Here is a 20,518-nt window from a genome sequence, read left to right on the forward strand (position 1 = left end):
CTTTTCAAGCGGTTTGTTGTCATTTTGCCATCTGCAGACCAGCATGTCCAGTACAATGTGGTGTATTCACGGAGCCTCTTTGGCTTTCTGAACAGAGAGAGACCCTTTTCTCTTGCTTCTCGCCCAATTCAGGGCTTTCTTCTCCCTTTTAAGTGGGCTGTTGATGAGGTTAGTCTAATCAGATTAAGTCAACTCACATTGGTCTCTGCAGTTTGTTTTCCTTCCAAAGGCGTCCTGACATCTCCTATACTTTTTCTTTATCCTCCTCTTTGCACTTTTCATCCAGGCTTCCACCCAAAAAAACCTTTTCAGCAGAGGTCCCAATGGACTCCTTTATAAACCGCAGTTCCCCAATGATATAGGTTATTTAGAATGGGTCACTAGACTGCTATACATGGGAAAGGCCTTTAAAGTTGTGCAATGACGCATTTGGACATTTCCACTGGTGTCTGTGTGAGTGCCAGAGATTAGGTAAACACAAAGCACTAAATCAAATTTTGGAAATGGCTGGAACCTTTAATTTGATTCCTAAATAAATGTTTGAGGGATGTTTTGTAAACTACAAGGCTAATGCAATCTCCACCTTTATGTAGACTCTTGGAGGAGAGTAGTGTTTTCACGGCCAACTTGTTAAATTGTTCTTAAGAGAAATTAATACACTTTTATTGTTTAAGTATCACAAGATGTGACTGTTAGAAACAGTGGATTAAAAAAACAATAATTGCCCAGTTAAATCTTTATATCCATTTTGTGTTTTATCTTAAAAAAATCCCTCCAAAGCTCCATTGTCAAATGAAAACATACATTGTTGTGGGTATTTTCTATTCATGACAAACTATCTTTTGGGAAGAATATCTGTAAACCATGGCATTCAAATATAAAAATTTATTTTTTGACAAATGTCTATAATCTTTAGTTAGATATGAGTGCATTTTTTTTCTCAGAGTTTGACTTTGTTGTTTTGAACTATTAATATCATGAACTACATGATCCTACTACAACTACATCGCCTACATGATCAAAATAAATTTGATCAAAAATAACAAGAAGATTGTTTGGATTGTCATAAATGATGTGGTGTGACACAGATGCATAATCACACAATTAATTATATCTGTGTCCTTGATCAAGAACTCTAAATAATTCACTTTTAAACATGTTTAGTAATTGGAGAGAGACATTAAAGGAAGCAAAAGTTTGGAAAGTCCCTGAAATCAGTGAAATCAATTATTTTTCTTGAAATTTGATTAGATTAATATGCACAGATGCCCAGTTAAGAATATGCCCCCCACGTGCAACTGTAAAATCTCTGAAGTTCTCATCAGTGGTGTGCCGTAACTTGATTCCCCCACTAATAACAGACTTACAAAGACAATGAGCACAATGAATACAGAGGAGGTCTTTTCAGATGACTTCAGAGCCCCCCCCCTGAGAAAAGACATGGCAGCCCACTGACTGAATGGGGGGCTGTAGAACCATTTCAAGCTAATGGATCTGAGAGACTGTCCACATAATTACATTACAGCATTTCAGCAGCCCTTTGAGCTCCACACTTGCAGCTTGGGCACACCACAGCACTTCATTCATATCATGGCTCCACAGTGGAATGTGCTATGACAGATATGGCCCTCTTGGGTACTCTTGAACAAGGTTGCGCCCCATGGGACTGGCAACCCCCTCATCCCTCTGCATACAAGTTCTTGGATTTAAAACAGAGGGTGGGCACTGCAAAGACAAAGGATCAAACGTGGAGGGCAAAGAAAATCTAAAAAACGTCTTAGTGTCAACAAAATTATGTTTGAGTGCAACAATATGCATATTTTCCCGTTAACCTTGACTTGTTCCGTTAATTTTTCTCACTAGTTTTCTTTACACGTGAAATATAACACATTTCACAGTTTATTACATAACATGTTTACACTTTGTAAAAGATATCATGGAGCCAAAAACATTTTTAATAATGACAAAGGCTAGCTAACTGACATGCAGGGTATGTGTAAGTGTTTTCCATGATATAATCTGGTTTGGCTCCAGTCCGGCTCACACAGTTAGCTGCTAATAATAATAACATCAATGCTTATGGTTTAGTTTTTATTTAGCTGATATCTTTCTGTGACTTTGCAAACAATTGTGGTAAAACAAAAAAAATGTGTTTTTGCGAACACTAAAAGAAAAAAACTGTTTTCAAGTTTTTCCTTTATACCAAAGGTTGCAAATAAGCAATATACACAGAAAAATCAGGCAGAAAATCAGCTTTTTTATCTCTTTTGGTTTAAAGTGAGTTTGTGTCTAATCCATTCCAGCCAAACCAAACACATGTAAAAGGAGAACAAGATCTTTCACTGGCAGTGTTGAATGACCCTAAATAAGTCAAACCGGCGAACACAGAGCAGAAAAGGACACATTTGCCGCTTCATTAACATACCGCCTCCTCAATCAGTTTTGATTTATAAAGAACTTCTCCAACCCTTCACAGGCCAAATTATTCAAATTTAGACTGATGTTTTTCTCAATTTGTGACCAAAAGCGTAAATGCCACACAAAAGTTGCAGTCAACCTATGTCTACTGACCAAGTGGAAAATCCCTCAAACTAATTTAACACAAAGCGACAATTTTGAGATTTCCCTCCTTGATAGCCATATTAAAAGATGTCACTGATCTCTTTGTTCAGTTTTGTTGGTTGAAGAAATGCTTTGCTCTCTAGTTCTTCTGAACAAAAAATGACTCCTTTTGTGGAGGAGCAAAATCAATGCAAATTAATCCTTTATTCATTTCCCCTGTGAATAGTTCAAGACTTTTGTTTGGGGCCCGTGAGCTAAACAAAATCATAAGAAAGGTGGAAAATGTGAACGTTTATTGGCCAATGGAAGAGAGAGATGACCCCTCTCATGGGTGACAAAGACTCCTTTATGGCGTTGGTGTGAACCCATGAAGCAAGGGTATTCCACTCTGGCTGACCAGCACCACAGGAGATCCAACACGTGCAAAAATGGTGACCCAGTAAAACCAACTCTTTTTACATCCATAAAGGAGGTTAGAGAACCAAAAGAAGCCTTAATCTTTGCCCATTCTGAGGGACGAGGTGATCGGCAGAGAAGGACAGGCTGCAGACTGTCGTGGACAAATTTATAATCAACTTTTTATTATCAACAGAGGAAACTTTCAAAAATGTGTGCTTCTTTCATAAAATGAAGATAAATATAACCCTGTGCTGACAGCAATGTTGGGAGTAACGTGTTACAAAAGTAACGGTATTGCAGTAACAGTAATGTATTAATTTTGCTGTAACACAGTAATATAATGCATTCTAAAAAAAAAACTGGTAATATTATACCCATTACAATCTCAGTTACGTGCGTTACAACACATTTTAACACGAAATTATGTGGTGTTTTGTTTTTCTAATTAACCAACACCAAACATTTTGGCAGCAGAAAAACAAAACCATGAGTAAAAGAGTAACGTTATATTCGTTCTGTGGGAATCCGATGGTCAAGATTGTAGGCAGGGTGCAAACTACAGCGGAGCTCGGCTCCTCTTAACAAGCTGGTAGCTCCCCTAATGGATTATGCATAAATAGATTTCTATAAGCTATATGTTTGTGCTTTAACAAATTACTTTCATGATTAGAGAGGCCGCTGTCAGCTCATCCTGACCGATGACAAAGACCCACCAGATCAGCGGATAACTCTGCACATCACTAGAACCCACCTATTCAGGCACATCTTACTATCACTAATAATAGGCCCATTAAATAGCAGTGAAAGTAACTCAAAAGGGAGCTGCATGAAATCTGTTGAATGGTCTGAGGTGAAGGTTGAAAAAGAAAAAATCTGAGGGTGTAGAGAGTTAGAAAAAAGTGAGCTTAGTGCTAAATTAGCCACTACTACCAAAACACCTGTTGGTGGCCACGTTGCATTGTGGGTAATGTAGGTGATGCGCTTTGACAATGAAGAAGAGCCAGAAGAACAGATTTTACTCTGAAAAAGACAGGACACTGACTAAATACACACAAATCACTTTCCACCACTTTGAGAGCAAGAGATGCTGACTTTGCAAGACACTGGTAGAGTACCGATCCTGAGCTCAGCACATTCCTTCACAAGGCCAGAGGTAAAACAAAGGACACAGACTTGCACGGCAAGTTGCTGGGATTGTTTTATGTCCATAGTACAATGACAAAGAAAACGATTGTGCATGTTGGTAATTGCTAAAATCATCTGAATGGAGCAATGACCAGCATCCACAATGGTTGAACCAAGTGGCATTGGTTTGTGACGTTTACACATTTGTGGTCACCTCCAACATCATCCCATCATCAAAGTCCCCTCTAAACCCCAAACACCACTGCCATTTCTTTTCCCTCTGATGTGGAGATTCATACACTTCACAGCACGTACCCTCCTTTTAACTTTTATTTTGGGCCAAACATTGCGGACAGGACAATTTGTGTGTTTGAAAACACCATGTATCAATCACATCAAAAGCCCAGGAGACAAAGGCAGAGGCTGGCAGCACCAGACAAACATTCCCATTAGTCACTGCACTCTCTTTCTCGTGTATCACATTGCAGACGAAGGAGGGGTTGTTTACTCTGGAATATCACACTGTAAAGGCAAAGAGACCCACCGCCTGGCACATTCAATAAGCACGGAAACAAGTGGACTACTGTGTAGTCAATTACAATAAACACAGATCAAAGAGCACAAAATGGACTTCTGTTTTATACTGCACCATGTGGCACAACCTTTTTCCTTACAATGCCCTCACACTCGATCTTCCCACACTCACATACAAATTCACTATTAATGGGGTCTGAAAAGTGTGATTTTCAGCTCTCCCTCTTGTGTTTCTCTTCCCTGTCCCATCCCCAGCCCCCTGCCTGGTGCTGACCCAGCCAGCAGACCCCCTCCGCCCCCTTCTGCTGGCCCCCTCCAACCCTGGGAAGAAGGGGCCCACGCCAGAGCTTTGAGTGGGGCTCATTAGCAGCGCCCACCTGGAGGCTGGCTGGGGGCTAACAGAGGACCATGGGGGCCAAGGCCTTGATCTGTTGGCCGTGAGCAGCAGTGTGACACACAGCGGGGACGAGGCTGCTGCAGCATAGTATACAGTACAAAGCACCATCAGATATCCAGTATGCTTCAACAATCCTGAGTTGATCAAGCCTAATCTGTTTAATTGTTCCCTCAGCAAAGGCACACCTCTCTCTGTTAACCCACCCTTTCACCAATTTCCTCTCATGGAAGTCAGACAGAAAATTTGATGTTTACTGTTTGTGTTGATGGTATCACTGCAGTAGAAACAGTCTGTAAAACAATTATGGAGATGACCTTTTGTGTACACCTTCTTTGAAGTCCAGCCACCTTATGCAAATTCAATATCTCATCAGCAGCTGAGTGCTTCTTCATCCTCTTCAAAATCGCACCCTTGTTTGGTGGTGGTGGTGTGTGGGGGGTGTTGTTTGGTGCAAATCAGTATTTACTCTGTCAGTTGCTGGTATGGGGGTGAGGCTGAGGTATGCTGGTGTGTCTGCATGTAATACACCAAAGGTCTGGAGCCCCTGCAGTCAGATGCCCTGGGTCTGGGGAGACACAAAGGGATTCCACTGAAGGAATAGCGAGTCTCCTGAGTCATGTGGCTCCAGTCGCACAGACTGCATCTAGGGATTCATGTCGCTGTTTGACGCCACAGTATCTAAACAACAACCTTTCCAAAGGAATTTAGCTTTGGAGTTGCATACATGCATATAGTGAATTTTTCAAATAGTTTCACATGATGGTGTTTTACTGAGGATACCGTAAACTGTTTCACTGAATACATCCGCCCCTTTTAAACAATATAATTGATAATATCAGTTAAGTGACAAAAAACCACCCATTATTGATCATGATCGTTATTTTTCAACAGGAAAATATTTTAATGATGTTTGTAAGATGTCCATCAAGAAATTGTCTTTGGGTATTGCCCTGCATAGCCAGACTCTACCTGATCCATTATCTAATTCATGCCATTTGTATTTGTGAAGGTATTTTTCTCTTCATCAAGTCAATTTTTATTGTTTGGTAAATCATCAGCTACCATGAGAGATTTACTCAGCTATACTTTCTTTTGGATTGTCTAGCTTGTTTACAAGACACTGAACAACCCCCAAAACAGTTCATGTACAGTTCCACAAACACAATTAAGAAGACACTGAAGTAGCTGCCATATTTTTTAACTTTAAAAAAAAACTTTCTTTCAAAAACAGAAATCTCCTCATTAAAATGTCACTTCGACATTGCTTTCCGACGACCGAAAAAAAACTTGGACTCTGTATTTTTTAAATTGCAGAGACAGGAGAATGAAATTTGTATATCTGCCTCAATTGGTTGGACCAAGAACCTTTGTCTTCATTACAATGATGCTGTAATATTTTATTCTGTATAGTAAACACGCCTGAAAGTAGGTGGTATTGTCCACTCAGTTAGCATTCATTTGCTTTGCAAAATTCGTTTCCATTAAGAATCATATGCACTTAAATTTGTGTTGAATGAAACAGTAGGGAGGATATCATGGTTTTAGCAGTCTTTGAAACACTTTAAGCTACAAAACATGAGCTAGCTGTGGCCCTTAGGCTCTGCTCCCTCAGATCCTTGGTCCTGGGTCAGCACTGTCAGGTGAAAGAAACCCCAGAGAGCCATCACATACCTATAAATCCAATACATTATATCCAATGCTAGCAAAGACATTTACAGAGTCAGGTAATCCAGGTAGCAAATTTTGAATCTGGTTTTAGATACGTTTGTTTAAAATTCTCTACAATCAATGATGAATGCAAACCTTCTGAAAACAGTCCTGCGTTATAATGAGCATTTGGACAGATCAAAGAGGAAGAGTCTGGGCTACTGCTGGTGAATATGGACAATGGATTGGTCATGATGGCTGGTAAATCTCAGTCACAGACCACCACATCAAGGACAATTAGCATTAGCTTGACTCTCCAGGCTCACCCCTTAAGCAGGATGAAAAAAGTGACCTGCTGACTAAGCACATTCCACCTGCAGCCTGCAGTTCAAAGGGCTCCCATGATGGTCACCCTGTGCACCTCACTGCTCCTCTGCTATCCAGCCACCACCTACCCTGAGGCAAAGCTCACCCTCCTCCACACCGTGGGTGACCCGGTGCTCCATCAACAACATCCCGAGCCATTCACAACACATGGAACTGCTGACCGCTAGCTGAGCCGCTACCTGCCAGCTAAGTGCCTCAGGTGATGTTTCAATGGGCTTCACTTAAGAATTAGCTACACCTCTCCCCCCTCAGAAAGGAGGCATGAGGGAGGCAACATATGGCCGACTCAGATGAATTCCCCTACTGTTTCAAAAGGCTCTAAGGAGCCTTCAGGGTGATCGGAACGTCACGCTCCTCTTTACTAGATTAAGTCTAATAATCTCCCAGTAACGAGACTTTAAATCCAGAGCGGTAAAACACTGGGCCCCAGGGTTCACTTACACACAGTGCATGCTGTTTTCCCTTTAACACTTTATTTTATGACTGCAAGTAAGAGTTAATGCTCCTCATCAACTTTCCCCTCTTCTACGAGCAAAGAGGAAGATTTGTTGATATCAGGCAGGGATTCCCCAAATGCAGGTTTGATGTATTGAATTGTGGAATCTTGAATCTGTGGGGCATAGCTAAAAAGTACATATGTGAATGCTGGTGTTAGAGGACCAGACGATGACAGAACAAATTGAGTCTACATATGAGTATGTGAGATGACTGGAAAATTCCAGTTTATTCCAACTTTTGTTTCAATGTGTTTTCCCCTGTCTCATCCTCCTTTGTGCGTCTGTGTGTTTGTGTGTATGTGTTGTGGGCGTGCCGTACCTTCCTGGCACCTGGCTCATCTCCTCACCTGACTCAAATCAACTGCAGCTCTCCTGCAACTCGTTGCCAGATTGTTTCTTCTCCTTTGTGGTACAGTGTCTCTCCAATTTATTTTAGATTCTCCAATTAAAGAGAGAGTTAGTGATTCTGCAGAAGGATTGTTGATATTTTAACTCAACTGCCAAACAAATACAACTTTCATCTTTGTTTTTACCCTTCAGACTAGGGCTGTCCTGAGTAAGGATTTACATAGTCGAATCAGAATTGTCATATCTTGCCTATAGTCGAATCATGTGTATGCTTGTGCACTGCGATTGTGAGTGGCAGGGTGGTTACACACGATAGCTCCCCTTTAATCTTGAGAAGCTGCAGCGCTGCAGTCTCTATTTAGTCAGTGTAACTTACACTGTACATTTCCAGCTAAAATGAGGCTTTTTGTTGACCATTTTCTCTCTGCTGGCATGCCATTCACCGGCCTTGTGCAGAGTTTTGTATGCACGCTGTGCGGTCGACACACGTCGCGGTTCCTCGCGGCTATTTTAAGTAACTGGTTAAAAACGATATAATATTCTTTATGAGGTTCACCGTTGATGAACCTCACAAAGATCCCACGAAGTGCGGACAACTTTGCACAACACTGGTGAAGTTGGGACTCCGTCTCTTCAGTAAATGTTTCTATGCCATACACACTATGCCTACACATAGGCACTGACTCCCCTACCTTGAGAGTTAGGGTTATAATTTTGGATTTATTCACGCACTTTAAAAACTTTACTAAAAGTATTTTTCTTTTCGCATGTTTATTTACAGCGTTAAATGTTGAAATGTATATTGTAATAGGCTGATATTAACTTATTAGGAGAAATCTGATAATTCTATGTAAAATCAGACGTTGAGCACCCCCATATCGCCAAAATGGTATGATCCTCGTTTCGCTGTGAAGCTTCAACTGTGAGATTGACAGTCGAATCAGGCACCACCCACCGAAGCATTGAATCGGGGTCAGCCCTACTTCAGACCTTTTCCTCTCTGGATGTTTCTCAGTCATCTCTCCTTCTTCACAGTGCCTGGAGTCCAGCTGTTCGAATGTGCCAGTGTATAGAACTCTCTCTCCCACTGCCCCCCTCCTCCCATCACTCCTGTGAACGAGCACTGACGGCACCTTTTGCTGATTGGCTGGAACGATGTTGTGGGCAAGGTCCACACCACTTTCTTTGTTTTCCATTTACAGAGCCAGGGCTGTTTTGGAAACCCAGATTCTTTTTTCACAGCACACAAAAAACAAAGAGCTAGAAAACCATGAGCAAATATTAGCTGAATTTAACAAAAAAATACATGGGATTAAAATCACTTAATATTGCCTTAACTTCCAGTGAAACTTCAAGTGTGTTTTTGTGACTTTTTCCTCATGCCTTTTTAGCTTAGGTGTGTTTCTCCTTTGCCTCAGGATTCCAGTACCAGCGTCTTTGTTTCACCATTCACGACTCGCTGCCTCAGCTCAACTTCCACCATACTACACCTTCAGCTTGCCTGCCTTCATACTGTCTGCCTAAACATACTGTAATGCTGTAGCTGCCACGAGCAGATATTGTAGGCCTATTACAAAATCTGATATTTGGCAAAAAACAAATAAAATGTGTTTTCAGTGATATATTTGACTGATTCAGTATGTACATTTTTGAGACTTTCAAGAGACTTCCTGAAATGAAAGCGAGAAAATATGATGATATAATGCAGTCAAAGTTGAACCACAAAGTCAGTCAGAACTTCTTTACAATGTTTATGACTGAAAGTAAGAGAAGAATGTTCAACTTTGACAGAGAAGTTTTCTGGACTGAGCTGTCTTGACGCTAGCAAGAATTAATCCCTATATCCCAATGACAATATCACATAATTTTGTTAGACTGCAAAGCTTGAATACGATAGCACAAAACTTCAAAGGTGGAGTAAATGATCCTGGAGAAATCCAACACCATGAAAAATACCATGAAATACAGCGAACAATGACACAGCAGGTAATATATCAAATGTTAGCTAAGTTGTGGGTTAGCATACTGCCGCTAAAGTTGCTGCTGCAAATCTAACATGCAGAGAGGAGGAGACACTCAGGACACCAGCTCCAAACAGCGATACAACTCTCCTGCAACAGACTACTGTTTAGAGACCCCCCAAAATTTCACAAATCATGTTTTTGGGAGAGCTTGAGCCAAGCTCGAACTGAAATGGCTGAAACAGTGTTGTGTGGTGGGGTGCGTGCCACTTTTTTTGTTTGCTTGTCATTGTGAGTATTTTGCATTAAAAACAGCAAGGCAGTCTAGTAGCAAGTTATCAATCCCCAACCCATACTGACATAAGGGCAACAAAGCCCCTGGTAACTTTTCTAGGGAATTACTATGGAGTTCACAATGAAGCAACGACTCCCACTGGAGTGTTGATTAGGTAGATGCCTTCACTGGGCTACAGGACCGAGTGTCAGGCCCGTCTCCTGCCCTCCAGGGACTCAATTTATTCATTCACTGTAATCATGGCGGCCCCCGACACTGCACGAGATGCTGCACACTCTCTCCTCTCTACGCATTTAATTTGGAGCTGAAGCAGCGGAGGCAGGAAGGAACCCCATCGAACACAGATATTGTGTGGGGTGGCCTTAAGAAAATTCACTCTGAAATCAGAATTCACATGTTACACAGAAATCAGGCTTCTTTTGAGTCATGATCATCAAGGTCTTTCTGGAGCTGCTTCATTGGTAGTGAACTAATATTAAAAGGACTCAGCACTGTTATTTGTTATGTCCCCTTAGGACAAAGCAAGTTCTATGTATGACCCCCTACGGTAGGTATCCTGGAGTAGTCCTGAGCAGTTCAACCAAACAATGGCTGTCTATTTGCAATGTGTTTCATTTGAATAGTTTATGGAAGCCTGAAGGGCTAATACTATGCAGTTTCCACACAGAGAGGAACAATTTTGTCAGAAGTCAGAAAAAATAAACATTTAATGTGAGAGAAGTTATTATATAATCTCATGAGCCATACTAGTTTTGAGAGAAATTATTACCCCCTACCCCAGATAAGCGGATGAAGATGCAGATGGAAATGGTTCTACACTGAAAAACATGCTGAAGATAATGGCATTCCAGTCTGGAGGCAACCAAGATCTCCACACCAGGAAAAGGGACCAAAACAACGTTTCTCGGCTTGACGGTGTCTCTTCCGACCTTATGCCAGACAGCCGACTGGAAATGCCAGGAATGCTAGACTGCTGCTCGATAGGAGACCATGTTCCACTTATTGGCTACTGGTGGGAAGAGCCACGGGGACAATGTCCAAGATGAGTTCCCACACAATAGGAACAAGACATTTATGACTCTTCGGCCACGGAAAAAATGGAAGGTTCACACTCAGGACACTCACAGCTCTCGTACTCCCACCGACACACTGGGAGAGATGCTGCCCTGAGCAGTCAAAGCTCACATTTTTGGGCTGTGTCTGAAAGGCCAAAGAAAAGGTCTCCCCTGAATCCAACCAGGCTGTCCCATTTGGGGTGATTTAAATGGCCTGTTATTGCCTCTCTCAGCCATTGTCTCTACTGGCATCCCAGTCTTATGATAGTTTTAATTATTAGTTTCACCAACACTCAATGGACAGGGGCCAGAAGAATCCTGACTTGGTATTTCAGTGGCACGTAAACATTAGTAGTGATAACCCAGGCAACCAAAGTGATATATTCAGACTCACATGCGCCAAGTAAGGCAAATTTAGGCACACGTTCTGTGTATAAACGGTTGCTAAAAAATCTAATGTAATAAGAGGGCTCATCAGTATATAAAGGGGTCTTTTCCCCCCAATATGCATTAATTTATAATTTCACTCCAAAAGTGTAAAAGTATTGCATTTAATTACATAGAATTGTTGAAAAGTATTAAAGCGTGCAGCAAAACTAAAAGGTTAGTCGTAGTGAATGTGATGATCAATGCCAGTGTGTTATTGATAATAGTGATAAATAGACTATTAATAGTCTATTATATGTAGCAATATGTATGAATGTAACTTTTATGTAATGTATCTATACCGATGGCTCATTTGGGGTTTGACTGTATCTGTAGTTTGTGTTGTGTTCTAGGGCTCAAGACATTCACCTTAGTCTGGGGACAGATTAACATGTGGCAGGTCTTAATTTCAAATTACTCACTCTACAGTTAAATACAAATGAACTCTAATGAAATAATAAACATATTGAGATCCATGTAACAAGTATGCAAAAGACCAAGTGACACCATATACACACAAGAAAGAAACTTAAATTTAGTACTTCAGAAGATGGAGACAACTTTAAACATCATTTCTTGATTCTATTATTTGTACATGCTAGTGGATTAGTCACATTATTTGATCTCAGAGTGATTATTTTGGGGGATCATTCAAGCTGCTGCTCTGTGTTGAGACCAAACACAGTCTTGTGACCTCATAGCCTTCAGGCCTGGAGTGCCACCTGCTGGTGTCACATCAGAAAAGCAGGCAAAACTGTGAGTTGGACAAATTCACAATTTAAAACACGCTGTAGGATCAGATGTAAGAAATCTAGGTTTATTTTTTACTATTTACTTTTATTCTTTGGCTTCTGGGAAATATATACAAGATAATTTCAGTTCCTAATGTTCTTTTTTTTGCTAAATAGAAAGGTGTGTAATTAGGTGCACCTGTCAGTAAAAGCCTCTTTTCATGCTCATTACACCTTCATACTGCCAATTAGGAGCATGGATGTACCGAAACCTTTTCATGAGTCTCCCATTTCCTCAGTGATATCCATTGTACTCTTCAACTGGCCCACTGCTATTTGAACCCCATATCCAGACCTTTCCCAATTAGACCCACCTTCCACTTTGAGGTTTACTTACTCCAAGACGATGGAGAAAACAGAGTCTTTTAACAAGTGGGCCCCATACTCTTGTTCACATGGGGAAGTTTACCCACATCTGTCTCAGCACCTAACCCCTGGAAGACAAGGGGTCAGTGCCAAAGCCAGAGGTCAGCACTTGTCCCATTGTGAGCTAGAACCAACATGAACCCCAATTGAACACAGCGGTCAGCGGGAAACAGTGCCCGATTGGTTCTTAGGGCCACGGATGTGTGAACTGAACAGGAGTTGAGCTTTGAGGCGGCTTGCTGCACGAAAGCGTTTGAAAGGGACTCTTGCGGTTTCTTAATTAAGTACAGAACAAATAGTTGTCCTGCTTTGTCTCGTCCTTTCTGCATTATCAATGGCATGGACACAAATAGAAAACAAAGATGTGGTTTGAGAATTTCCAGGTGTGCACGGATGCGTGTGAAGCAACTGGGGGGAGTGTCGCCACGTAAAAGATAATACAACAAAATTAAGTTTATATGGCACTCAAGGGGGAGGTCTGCGTGAGAACAGATCTTGTTAGGAGCGTCACAACAGATCTGAAAAAACAGGCGTCCAGGTCAGGCCAGACTTGCTGCAGTGACCCAGCAGTATTCTACCAAATGATAAAAAAAACAGCAGTCTCACTCCCTCTCCCTGTTACTCCTGCATTCTCTTGCTCGCTTTATTTCACTCATATCAGCAAGCCACCATCCATAATTGACCTGATTCCCAGATTTCTGTCCCTCTGACCACCCTTGCCGTAGCATAAAAGTGGGCAGCATAGGTGGCAGAAGACTGCCTGGCTGAAGGAAAAAGGAACGTAAAAGAAAGTATTCTTCTAACGTCTTTGAAAGAAAAAGGGAAATCAGCATAATGACTACCACACATTCAGTCTCTCACGCACACATACACACACTCCTTCCTCATGCATGCCCTCCTCCCACTCCTGTCCACATCCAAATCTTGATTAACCTCCTCTCTCACTCCCCCTTTCCCACCCACTCACATTCACACATACACATGGACACAAAGTGCCTCGGAGGCCCCCTGACAGATGGGGAGAGGGGTTTCGGGGGGTTCCTCTGAACAAATGGCACCCTGGTTTAGTGTGGTGTTGTCAGGGTTTGAATTGATCCCCGGGACTACAGAGGCTTCTCTCTGCCAGTGTGTCACAATGGCAACAAGTGTGTAGAGCTGGGAGCAAGCTTGTACGGGCATGGGACCCATACCTCATGAATGATAGCTTAGCAAATGGCCCTCCTTTCACTGGCTTTCATTGTAGGGCCATCTCTCGTTTTCTTTCATACCCTACTCAAAAAACTTGCCCAGCTTTGTTAGTTTTATTGGGTTTGATTGGTTTGAGATTCTGAAACGTGTTGGTTTTTGTGTGATTTTGTATGTGTGAACTTTGGAGTACAGCGGGGGAGTGTGTGTGTTGGTGGTGTTTGGTGGGTGGGTGGAGGGGTATTTTTGTACATTTTTGCTTGTTAAATTGATGGGTGCTGTGGTCTCACGGTATGCCCAGTCTGTGGAATGATGTAAAGCTATCTGTCATTGACGAAAGCCTGTGAATGTGATTCAGTTTAATATGAATGGCACTTCCTGGGAGGTCGTGATGTTTTTCACTCGGTGAGATAAACACCATGTGTGCAATTTTCACAACGTTCCATAAATTCAACCAGATACACAGGAATGAGACGTTCACACAGTTATAACAGCAATATGTCCTTTGTTAGCTCAGATGCTGCTAAAGACTACCTTAAAGTGCGTCACTGCTGTAAGTAAAGATCTGTTTGTTCAGAAAAGGCATAAAATCCCAAGCATTTACTTTTGTCTTTTTAGTCTGAACTTCGGATATTTGTCTAATATGATCTTTTATATCAACATAATGAGCGCCTGTCTCCTCTAGAAGATAAAGCCTGGCTGAAAGTCCACCATGACCCCACAGCTGACCTCGGGTAGCAGTTTACAGGCTCAGAAACAATAGTCCCATTGGTAGATAACAGCGGCATCATCCCTCCAGGCTCATTTCATCACTGTCACTTCTCTGTCTGGTTAATGTTTCACTAGTCCTCTATTTTTTTCCTCCTGGGTCTGCGAGAGGGGGAGAAGGAAAAGGAGCAGAGAAGGGTTGGTTAATGACAAAAGGACAACAGAGGGTGATTGATTGATTGGTAAACAAACAGGCTAGACAGGCAGTGGCAGAGCAGAAGGGACCCGGAGAGCCGAGCCTCCTTATCTACCACATGTGACATGTCTATCCATCAAACCTCATTATCATAGCTGTATCAAGAGGTGTTGATGGGGCTGATTACCTGCCTGCTATCAAATCTCAAGATGTTACGAAACGAGGATGAAATTCTCAGCCTGTCGCAACCATGGAGTGTTCTATGTTGCTTTTCTGATTGAGTGTGTTTTTCTTTGTCAGATGCACAGTAAATAACTATCCACTCACAGATAGCTCTGCCACCCATGCATTTGTTTGTTTTATCAAACCACAGGAGCAGCCAGAAGCAGCACAACTTGAAATGAATGATGATTTAATGGGGTACTCATTTTATTATAACACTTCTCTTTATATTTTATTTGGGGGACTCACAAGAGGCAGATTTAAAAAGAAAACACAATGGTTCACATCAGGGCAGCAGAGGCCAACTTATCCTGACCATAAGTCTCTTATCAGGCTCCCAAAAGCTGGATCCTACATTTCACATAAAGTGAGTGGATTACACCTTTAATTAGACTATACTTGCCTAAATGGTCACCCCACACCTCTAGTTGTAAATGCAGAATTCTCAAGCACAAGCTAACCCTAATGACATAATCAGTGTTATGTATTCAAACTTTGGAAAGCTCCCACAGAAGACATTAAACGACTGTTTTCTCATGCTTAATAGTACTGCTCGTGATGAGCAAACGTGATGTTTACAGTTGGAGGAATGTTCCTTCCTTTGTCTTTTCTCAAGGACCCAGCAACTTATTTTTACACCTCATTTACGTTACAGCACCTGTTTCATGCCTCCTAGGGTAGCCTGTGACCACAACCGGTTCTGATGTGAAGCCCTGTTCAACCTGTTCAAGAGTCTGAGAATTTAATCTGTTTGTTGCTTAACTATGCTGCTAGAAGTCAGTCATGGTATTGGTAGATACTGCATGATGAAAGTGTCTGAAATTAGCATTTGCCAATTGCTAAATGGCAGTAAAAGTTGTCTTTGGTGGATAAATCAGTAATAGCCACATCCTCTTTTGAAGAAAATGCAATTTCAAAGCCTTGGCTTAATCAAACTCTTTAAGGTGGATTACACATATGACCCTGTGAATCCGCAAAATGCCAGTTTGAAATCAAGATTCAGTTCGGTATCTACTTGATGAAACTGCTCTGAAACTGGTAGGATTGCACACAGTACATTATTTATTATGGCTGGGGAAAATCGCTTTGCAGGTAAGTGAAAAACTAAATTTTGAACTCTGCCTTTTAACTGTTTAACAAGTGGGCCACACCCCAGGCTATGGTCTGGGCCAAAGAGCAAAGGTACACATCTCATAAATACCAAGGTGTCAGGGCAATGTGCTCCCTTGCTCGCTTTTTGTCTTGTCCACTCTGCATAGCAATGGCAAGAACATTGCAACATGTTGGAATAGTTGAGGTGGAGGGGCAAGCGTGTATTGTTGAAGAGGCAAGGTCTGCATATTAAGAAAACACGGAGGGAGAACAGGCAAGTGAAAAGGCCTTAGAATGAGAATCAATTAATTTTCATTTACCTCCATTAGCACTGGGCAGGGATTTGCATCTGTGAACCCATTGCCAAACTGGCAGTGGCCTTTTTAGTTGAGGGAGAGAGCCACATTAAGCTAATGATGGGGGGCAGAGGGAGAGACAATAGGCTGTATGTGTGGTAGGAGAGGCCAGGCCGTCCTCTTCTCTCATTAGCACCACAGTGCCCTGCACTGCTGTCACACAGCGAGCCACACAGGCAGATCATTAACCACTAGCTGGGATGTGAAAAATATTCTGCCTTGTTCTCATCTATCAAGCACACATTTTTTAGTTTGAGTTACTTTTACTGTGAACATCTGAAATGCTGCATATTGGAGCAAAATACAGAACATACAATGGCTGTTATTTTGGGATAGCTTCATCCTAAACATATCATAATGTGTGGATATGTTCCTTTAAAGTGACAACAACATTACTGAGTGGTACGTTCTAAATAAAAGGAATAGGAATGGGGGAAATAGGAATATCAAAAAGGAATATTGCATCTACATTAATCATTATTCAAGGTTCAAGGATCAAGGTACTGAGTACTGCTGCTAGGATGCTGCACTGTAGCTGAAGAAATGTGTGTGCATGTGTAACTAGAGACAGTAGACAAAAAGGCACAATTTAACTGCCTTGACAATAAGCATCACAACACTGTATAATTGGTAGGCTACAATACTGTAAGCTCGATTTTTATCTAGATTTAACTCCATTATCGGGAAATGTCCAAGGACCCTATTGATATGCAAGGAAATATTATTGTTCCTCCTAATAAATCACATTTTTGACTGCTTAAACATGCTCAAAAACTCACGAAACTTTGCACACAATTCAAACGTGGTGGAAATTTATGTGTCACATTTGTCGCATATGGGTGTGGAAAATATGCTTGCTTCCGCCCCAGGGCCACATTTCAACAAAATGTACAAAATTTTTGCAAATCTGCACCACATTTAACATATTGGATAAGAATCCCACCGTGAATACATCCATGTGCCAATGTTTATTCAGAGTCATAGCGATACCTACTGGCAACAGGAAGTTTTACGCTGTGATGTATTATGGTGCGTTCCATTTGACATGGGAAGTCGGAAATTCCGAGTTCCCAGTTGGAACTTTCAACTGGAGCGCCCCCTGAAGTCGGATTTCCGACTCGGGAAGTCGGGAGAATCGCACTACCCCGACTTCGTGATCCAAGATGGCTGTCGGGGTATCAACAGTTAGTTGATAAAGCTGTAGTTTATACTATTTATTAGCACTTCTGTGTACTTGTGACTCATATAAATGTTCGTACACAAAGTCTGTGGACGTGTTGCTACAATGTTTAACTTAGTGTGAGTAAATACACAATGCGTTTTTTTAATCAACCGTCGTATCAATAGCTAACCCAAACAAACCTAAACAAACAGCTGGCCGAGCGAGGTTTTCCGACTTGTTAACTGGAACGCCGTCAACTCGGGTGTGACGTCATTCCCTGCTCCGACCTCCAAATTCCGAGGTAAATGGAACGCAGCATTACTCCTAGCAGGTTGGCCACACCCACCTGAAAACAGTCTCAGAAGAGCCTTAAGACGGGGATGGTGCAATGCTAAGAAGCTTGTGAGAACGACCGCAAAGCTTGGTGCTTCGCCATTAAATTGGAAATTGTTATAACTTCATTGTACATGCTCAGATCTGTACCAAACTGTTTGATAAGGATATGCACATCCGCAAGCTGAAACTAGGGGGGAGGCTTGAGCTTTATAATTGGACTATTGCCTCTTAAGATACAAAGTGATATTACGAGACAGGACGGGGCTAGCTCGTTAGCATGCTAACTTCAGTAGATATCTCTGTAGCACAATACATAGACATCTTTGACACACCTGTTACATCTTTATTCTGCTGATATTGTTTTGTTCATAGTGTGTATGTTAGTGTTGTCTATTCTGTAGTTTGTGTCTGATTTTATTTTATGATTATTTTATTATTGTGTTATGGTATTATTGTATAAGTAAGCACATCGTGAGCAATGTACAATCCTGAGTCAAATTCCTCGTATGTGTACACATACCTGGCAATAAAACTGATTCTGATGTTAGTTTTTGAATGTTTTAAACAGCTAAATCTCTTAAATTATTACACATTAAGCCTTTAATAACTGTATATTATATTGCATATTTAATAATATGCTGTCATTAACCAACAACTGAGGGAAGTTGGGTGGTTGTTTGTGGATGCCTACAGGTTGAAAAAATGACCTGGTCAGCAGTTCTGTATCTGTAGGAGTAATCCAGATGAGAGAGGCTAATTTACACTTTCCCATCCATTCACACGCATTATATTTTTTAACCAAGAGAAGAAAGAAAAATATCCCCCTATTCACTCTCACTTTTCCCCCTCTAAATAACCCTTAACACACAGACACTTTAAGACAAACACAACAAATATATATGTATAAAATATATATAAAACAACATATAAACATATAAAGCAACAACGAGTAACATCAATGCAGTGAAGCAACCATACAAATATCCATTATCCCACCATTGTAGCCTTAAAATCTTTACATTTTAAGGATTTTTGGATGGACATTGGCAACAGATTCTGTAGTCATAGCATGTGTACATGCTGATAAAAGGCTAGGTTTAAAGTTCTTGCTTTTAAATGACTGCTATTAGCCCTATTAGTTTGTGTTGTTTTTCAGCGGCGTAGCCTACATCTAATGTTGGATATTATCAGAATAAATTAATTCATTTATTATTTACTCTAAGATAAACATACATCAGGAAAGCACATAGGTGTAAATTGTGAAGCATATCCATAGCATATGATTAACATAATTTTCATACACAAATCATTCAGTAACCCCTTATTTCCGGTATGGAGACATCTGCATTTACATTTTTTCCCCTTTATTTGCTCTGAAGATATAAGACAAAATTTCAGACCTGGTAGTCAAGTTGACAGAAAGTGTTTCCGTGGCTACTTCAGTCTAGGCACTAGAGCAGTGATCCATCCCAATACGACAAATCTACAGGAAATCTATATCTATCTAAGACTGTGATTGCTACAGCTTGCAGTCTCTAACCAAATGTCAGAGAGTTTATAGTTTACATTCCCTGTTTTTCAATGTGGGAATTAGCGGCACGGGGGTCAAATTAAAATAGGATTAGACATGAGGGCCTGGTCGTCTTATTACAGCACTACGGTACAGAGCCTTGCCTCCACGCGTTGGGAGGAACCTAGACAGAATGAAATGAAGCGGAAGGTATGAGCTGAGAGGAGGATGAAAGACAAAACGTTAGAAGGGAGCAGACAGGGTCACAGATGTGACATTACACTAACAATAGGAGCGCCGGGGGTAAAAGTGTGCAGACATCCCATCGTGGGCAAAGCTGTCTCCCAGCTGTTTGGTTCACCTGTCTATTAAAAGGGAGCATATTTCTTGGTGTCTACAGAGGGAGAGACAGATTTATTGGGCCTACAAGGGAGAGGCCTTAAAGTGGATTGATTATTAGAAAAGGGCCAATAAATCACTTTTTCTCTTGTGTTGGGAGTTCCGACTCTCCACTTTGATAAATCAGAACAGAAATTAATATACATTTTTAGCTCATTGTAAGTGCAGCAGATTATTAAGCAAATTGTCAACAGCAAGACAAAAGTAAAGGGGTTATGTGTCATATCTTAGATGGACCTCTATCTGGGAAGCTCTGTGATATTGAGGACCACATGGTGGGGGCAGACAGATATTGAAGTGACCCCCAGCCCTTTCCTGTACTTGGACGGCCCCTTTCTAAAACAAAGTGCACATGACAAGAGGAGAGGGGAGAAATCAGATGGCTTAATTGTTCCTTGACAATTAGACCATCACTCAAGCGAACATTGAGCAACCAAGCAAAAGTAGCAAAGGGAGGAGGCAGCTGAAGAAAGGGATGAAAGAAGAGGGCACTAAAACACCCACTGAGTAAGTGGGAAAGAGGGAGAGGGCCCTGCTATTGAGGGCCCGACAGGGCAAAAGG

The 20,518-nt window shown here is 41.4% G+C and overlaps 1 long non-coding RNA gene across 1 annotated transcript; it reads left to right on the plus strand.

Annotated features, from left to right (window-relative positions):
* Positions 1 to 8,938: 8,938 nt before the first annotated feature.
* LOC119906276 lies at positions 8,939 to 9,516 on the plus strand. Its single transcript, XR_005444954.1, has 2 exons — positions 8,939 to 9,065; positions 9,315 to 9,516. It is a non-coding gene; the product is annotated as an uncharacterized LOC119906276 (long non-coding RNA).
* Positions 9,517 to 20,518: the final 11,002 nt, after the last annotated feature.

Source organism: Micropterus salmoides, unplaced genomic scaffold (genome assembly GCF_014851395.1).
Source record: "Micropterus salmoides isolate LMB-PRFRI ecotype aquatic unplaced genomic scaffold, ASM1485139v1 Ms_hic_scaffold_16, whole genome shotgun sequence".
Taxonomy (NCBI): Eukaryota; Metazoa; Chordata; class Actinopteri; order Centrarchiformes; family Centrarchidae; genus Micropterus; species Micropterus salmoides.